The 6,949-nt window shown below is 42.9% G+C and overlaps 1 non-coding gene across 1 annotated transcript; it reads right to left on the bottom strand.

The window, feature by feature from the left end:
• Nucleotides 1-1,763: 1,763 nt before the first annotated feature.
• On the bottom strand, nt 1,764-1,882 carry LOC120589353 (5S ribosomal RNA). The gene has a single exon (XR_005649460.1). It is a non-coding gene; the product is annotated as a 5S ribosomal RNA (ribosomal RNA).
• Between the last annotated feature and the right edge of the window lie 5,067 nt (nt 1,883-6,949).

Here is a 6,949-nt window from a genome sequence, read left to right on the forward strand (position 1 = left end):
TGTATATCCAATTTCTGCAGAAGCATTAAAAAAAAAAGACTTGTCTTTTTGCCATTTCATTGGTCTGATGTCTTTTACATAATAAGTCGATCACAGAATTGTGGGTCTATTTCTGGAATCAATCAATTTTTTATTTTTTTAAAATGTAACCTTTTTCTCTTTATGCCAATATCTCGGTTATTATGACTTTATAATGATATTTATTACTCTATTGATTACTGTAACTTTATAATTTGAAGTCAGGTAGTGTGAGAATCAGGCTTGATCTTTTTTCGATATTTTTTTGCATGTTTTAGGTCCTTCGCATTTTTTATACATTTTAGGATCAGTTTATAAATTTCTGTTGGAAAGCATGCTGGCATCACTGTTAGGAATGAACTGAATCTATATATCGGTTTCTGGGGAATCGATATCTTAACAATATTGAGTATTCTAATTTGTGAACATTGCGTAGCCCTACTTTTTATGTATTTCTGGATGTAATTCGCTCATATTGTGCTAACCCTTTTTCATGTCCATGTTTATGAGAGAGAGTGATGTGTAATTTTTTCTCTCATAACGTCTTTCCTGATTTGTTATGATTGTCTGGGCCTCACAGAAAGCTTTGGGAACGACGTCTCTGCTGTTTCTGAAAGAGCGTGCTGGAAATCCTTTCCCAAGTGCTCGATAGAATTCACTGGCGAAACAATCTGGGCCTGAAATTTTCTTTATATGAAGTATTGATAATTATGAGATTGCATCTATCCATTTTCTCTCTAACTTCCTACCTACCATCACCCATCCATCTGTCCGTCCGTCCATCCATCCATCCATCCATCCATCATCTGTCTATCTATCTATCTATCTATCTATCTATCTATCTATCTATCTATCATCTATCTATCTACCTATCTATCTGTCTGTCTATCTATCTATCTATCTATCTATCTATCTATCTATCATCTATCTATCTATCATCTATCATCTATCATCATCAATCTATTATCTATCATCAACCTATGATGTGTGTATGTGTGTACATGGCTCTGCTCCATTCCTGGCACCCAGCTCCTAAAACCCTTGTGACTTCCTAAGTGACAACAGCACTAGGAGCATCTTCTGTCCTAAGATTCAGTCTTTGGCCCCAGTTCCTGGTACGAAGGTCCTCGATCCTTTGGAATCTCCCGGGGGTTGGCAGTGTCTGGTTCTAACGAGGCGAGTCTGGTGGCTCCTGGGTGGGGGCTGGCCGGCAGAAGACGCAGCCATGGTTAGGAGCTTGGCCGTGCTGGTCCTGCCCTCCGTTCTGCAGAGAGGGCCAGGGGCCGGACGCGGAGTTGACACCCGATTCCTGCGTGTGTGGTGAGCCTCTCCCTTCAGTCTCCGAGGTGCAGATGGGTGAGCGGTGCAGATGGGGACAGTGGTGCGTGGAGGGACGGACACGCCACGCCCCTTCCCTCGCGCCTGCCCTCCGCGTCACTCCCATCTGGCTGTTTATCCGCATCCTCTACCATCACCTTTTGTAATAATCATGTAAACAGTAAGTAAGCAGTTTCCCTGAGTCTGTGCAGTGCGCTAGCAAAGTAAGCGAACCTGAGGAGGGGCTGAGGGAACCTCTGGTGTGTAGCCCATCGGTCAGAAGCACGAGTGACAATCTGGACCTAGGACTGGCATCTGAAGTGGGGGCAGCCTCGTGGGACTGAGCCCGCGGCCTGCGGGATCCGACGCTCTGTCCAGGCAGAGAGTGTCAGAACTGAGGGATTTTTTTTTTTTTTTTTTTTTTTTAAGGCCTATGGCACCTGGTCTTCGTAGGTGGTCTCCCATCCAAGTACTAACCAGGCCCGACCCTGCTTAGCTTCCGAGATCAGACGAGATCGGGCACGTTCAGGGTGGTATGGCCATAGGCTGAACTGAATTAAAGGATAGGACACCCAGCTGGCGTCACGGAATTGCTCCTTGTGGGGACACCCCTGCCCCCAATAGCTGGTGTCAGAAGTCTTGTGAGTGTGGCAGCGGGTGAGAGAGAGTAAAGGAGAAACATAGAGGAGAAATGAGTTTTTCCTATTCAAGAATGAATTCCATTTTTAAAATTCATTTAGGTCTATTCAGATATTTGATTTCCTCTGTGCTAGTTTGGGTCAGCTGTGTTCATCAAGGACCTTGTTCAGTTCATCTAGTTATCTAATTTATTGGCATACATTTTTTTTCTTTGAGACCTTTTTTTAATGGACTATTTTTACAGCAGTTTTAGGTTCACAGAAGAATTGAATCCTACCTATTTTATGTTTAATTTGTTCTCTTATAGCTTCTTAAGGTGAAAACTTAATCATTTTTAAACATTTCTTCTTTTTTAGTAAAAACATTTAAATCTATAAATTTTCCTCTCAGCACTGCTAAATTTGGCTATTTTTGATATGTTTTGTTTTTTATTACCATTCAGTCGAAAATATTTTCTAATTTCTTTTTATATTTACATTTAGTCCTATTGGTGATCTCCAGAGAAACAGAACCAATAAGTGATAGAGAGACTTGGATAATTAAGTCGATATTTTTCAATAAATTGGGAAAATCTCACCCATTATTTCTTAAATTTTATGTTTTCCCCTCTTCCCTCTTCCCAATTACATGTATGTTAGCCCACTTGATATTTTCTGTCATTCAGATTGCATTATTGAATCAATTCATTTTTAGTTTACTGCACCTTTCTCCCGCTCTTTGATCGTATTCAGTAAGGTTTTATTTATTTTTATTATTTGTTTATTTGATTCAGTAGCTTTATTTATTTATTTATTTACTTATTTACTTACTTACTTATTTATTTAAAGTCAGTTTTTATTCCAGTTAATGTAGTTTTTAGCTTTGTAGCTCCATTTGGTTGTTTTGATAGTTTTTCTTTCTCTGCTGTTACTTTCATCCATTCACTGTGACTGTTTTTCCTTCAAGATTATGAAGATATTTGTAATCTCTGATTTAAAATCGTTTTCTGCTAATTCAAATATCTAGGTCATCTTGGAGCTGGTTTTTAGTGACTGCTTTTTTGCTGGATTATGGTCATTTTTTACGTTATTTTCTTTGTCTGCTAATTTTTGGTTGCATACTTAGGAGCGTGGGTATTATATTGCAGAGACTCTGCATTTTATTATATTCCTTTGAAGAATATTCTAGCAGTCAACTAACCTGGCTAGACTCAAACTCCAAATTTGTCTTCTCCGATATAGGCACCTGCTAAAAATCTTACCTCTTAACTCCTGTTTTCCACTGATTTTCCTGAAGTTTCCCCTGTGCATATACAAATCAGCTAAGGATTTGGGCAGAATTTATATTTGGTCACTTCAAATCCAATAGTTGTCTTGTAATTTTCACTTTAGATGCAATTTGGAATCAGCTAACCAGATTTTACTTAAATTCTCTTATCAATTTATCTTTCAAGTTATCAATTGGGAATTTAGGGAATGCATTCATTCATTCAGGAAAAATAGCATATTTAAAAATAGAGTCATCATGAAAATGATTTTCCATTTATTTATGCTTTCTTTTACATCTAACAATAAAGCTTATATTTTCTTGAATATAGGTATTTCTTCTTAGTAGTATTCCTAGGAATTGGTAGTTTTTGTTGTATTAAGAAGTGAATCTTCTTCCTCTTTTTTACATTTCCTGTTTTTATGTTGCTGTTTTTATGTTGCTGGTAAATATTGATTTTTGTATTACCATGTAGCAGGACCAAGTCAACGAGTTTTTTGATTTATCATTTTGGATTTACTAGTAAGGAAACTCTGACTTTTTTTTTTTTTCTCTCTATCTCCTTTTTTCCTATTTCACTACATTGACGGAAAAACCTGTATTGCACGTGGCGGTGATGGCATTTATATCTATTTAGTCCTGATTTTAATGGGAAATGGTGTGTGTGGGGGTTAAGTGGGACTTTGCTTTGCATTCCTCATATGTCTCCATTTTTTTTTACTGAATTAAATGTCTGGGGGTGGTGCCCAGGAAATGCTTTTTTGGGGAGCACCCTTAAGTGAGTCTAATATACAGCCAGTTTGAGAATCCGAACAAAGAGGTAAAATTAAATCCAATAGCAGCTTAGCTTTCTTGGTTTTTCTGGTCTTAAATGAACACTTACTTTGAGCAGTTATAGAAAATAAGACACGCACATGTACACACAGACTTTCTCTAGGAAGGTTCAAGGTCACTAGGTGGAAGGAGAAGTCTCATATCAGAAACGATGTTCAAACTTTTAGATTCAAATACAATAATCCACACTTCCGTCAATGTGTGGCCCATCCCCCCTGGGGGTAACTGGTGCATTTGTCTGTCAATCAAAGGGCAGGGTGCCACCGAGGTCCAGGGCCAGGTGAAGAAAAACTTCTAGGTTATATGACCTTAAACAGGTTCTCAGCTTCAGTTTCTTGGTAAAATGGGATCAAAACTGACTGATTTGTAGGGTTTCGTGAATTAAAGATGGCAAATAGAGCCCCTAGCATATAAAGGTTTTGGAAAGGACATTTTTTTTTTCTGTGTATAAACACTAGGAAGTGAATTAACTTTCCTTCTGTATCTTGACCCCAGATAGAACAGATGTTTTTCTGTAAATAACCTCTCACAGGTGCAGTTATTTACATATCTGGGTCTGCTATTTGAAGGCTATGTACACAAACAGTTATTTGTAGAAAAAGGAAATCCACCCTTCATTAATATAACACTGATTTCTTAAAGTTCCTCTCTCAGAGTCAAGAAAATATTTTCACTCTACCTCCTTCAAAGGACCACAGGCTACTGGCAAGAAAAATCTTCATGAGTGACAGTTGGGCGAGCAGTTCGGAGAATAACCTGGGATAACCTCTTTCGTTTGTGAACTGGCTGGGAAGTTGCAATGTTTTCTCATAATAATAACAAAAGGTTTTTGATAAATAAAACCAACAAACAAAAACTGTTAGTGAAAAAGGGAGAAATAGGAAGATAATTGTGGAATCTCGAGTGTGAGTAAGATTGGAAATGTGCCACCAAGGAGAATGATAGAACCCCCCCGCCCCCGCCCCAGGATCTTTGGAAAGCTCTGTGACTTTCCGTGCACCTGGGACAGCTGCTCTAGGCTTTGGGGAACAGCTCCACGTGGGGAGAGGGGCAGGGGCTGCCAAGCCCATCGGCATTTAACTCATGCTGTTTAGTGGCTTCACGCTGAGTGCCCCCGGGAAGCAGTGTCACGAGGTCAATACTGAGCTCCAGTCCCGTCGGGCACGCGGGGCGCCTTCGGCCACTTCACGTCCTGGGTCGTCTCATCCTTGGGACAAACCCTGGACGTGCTAACGTTTGCCCTTGATAATGAGCCTGACCTGCCTTTCAGCTCCTTCCAGTGACCCGCAGGCTTCAGGGAGGCCCCCTGCGGGGCGTGGGGTTGGGGGGGGGAGGCTGGCCAGTTCTTACACAAGAGCCATGCGTTTCATGTGGGATCTGTGTGTCTCAGTTTGCACCATTCTGAGGGCAAAACTAGCCAGGGACCCAGCAGCAGACAACGGTGTGTGTGCCTGCCTGCACCCCAGACTCCCTGGCGTCTTCAGCGGTCCTGGAGCACGGAGGGGCGGCTGGGTGCACGGGGTCACTCTGAGGCCCACTCCAGGCCGGGCCGTGGCCTCTGCCTCCTCCCCGGGCGCGGGGCCTGACCGGATGCCTTTGTCAGAGCCTGCCCTCGCTCACTGCTGGAGTCACATGCCCATTGCTCAGCGCTGCTCGAGGGATGGGAGACCAAGGGACAGAGGCCTGGCCTTTGTGAGGCGCTGCAGACCCACGGTAGGGGACTCGAGAGAAATTTCTTCCTCCGAGCACATTTCCATTAAGTGACAACGTTTTTTAATAGAGGTCAAAGTCACATAACATAAAACTAATTGTTTAAAAGTATAAAATTCAGTGGCATTTAGTACATTCGGAACGTCATGCAAGTACCACCTCCATCCAACCCCCAGGCAACGTCATCCCCGCCAGAGGAAGCCGCTCACTTTCTCTTCCCGCCGACCCCGAGGCCTGGACCCCGTGACCTGTTTTTTATCTGTGGATTTACCTATTCTGGATATTTCGTATAAACGGAACCACAGCATGTGATCGTTTCTGTCTGACGTTTTTCGCTTAGCATAACGTTTTCAGGCTTCGTCCGCATTCCGCCGTGTATCAGTACTTCGTGCTTTGTGAGGCTGAGTCATGGCGCGTTGTATGGACACACCGCAGTTCGCTCCTCTGCTCATCTGTCCACACGCATGTGCACCCTTTGCACCTTTTGGCTGTTATGAACTGTGCTGCTCTGAACGTGTGCCAGCAAGGACTTGTGTGCGTCCGGTTTTCAGCCCTTTAAGATGTACACCCAGGAGTGGACCACACGGCACCGTTTGAATAATTTCTTGAATGAGAGTAGGTTGATCTGATGCTTGCTGTGCCTAGGACGAAAGGAAGCAGGTGCAAGCACGTTCCTAGGAGAAGCAGCTTCCTTCTTACGTGCGTGCCCCTCCCCTCCCCCACCCCGCGAGGGTTCCTTGTGCGCCGGCTCAACCTGGCCGAGGACGGACGGGAGGCAGAGGCTGCCACTTTGCAGCATACGCACGCCTTTGTCCATTTATTCAATCAAACCCTGACCTACGTCAGCTGTGAAGGGACTTGGCAGGTGTAATTGAAGTCCCTCATCAGTTGACTTTAAGTAAAGGAAATTATCCTGGTGGGCCTGGCTCACTAGATGGAAGTCAGGTAAAAGAAGCCTCAGGTAATCCTTGAGCCACACTCCAAATAGCAGCGAGGCGTGCACCTGCCGCGCCTTTCTGGCTGCCGGCCCTGCAGATTACGTCCAGCTCCACAGTCATGGAAGGCGAGTCTTGACCCATGTCCTCATGTGTCTTTTTCTCTATCATCTACGTATATATGTGTGTATCATCTATCGTCTATTTATCTATCTATCTATCTGTCATCATCATCATCATATCATCATCAT

The sequence above is a fragment of the Pteropus medius genome, unplaced genomic scaffold (assembly GCF_902729225.1).
Source record: "Pteropus medius unplaced genomic scaffold, Ma_sr-lr_union100, whole genome shotgun sequence".
NCBI lineage: Eukaryota > Metazoa > Chordata > Mammalia > Chiroptera > Pteropodidae > Pteropus > Pteropus medius.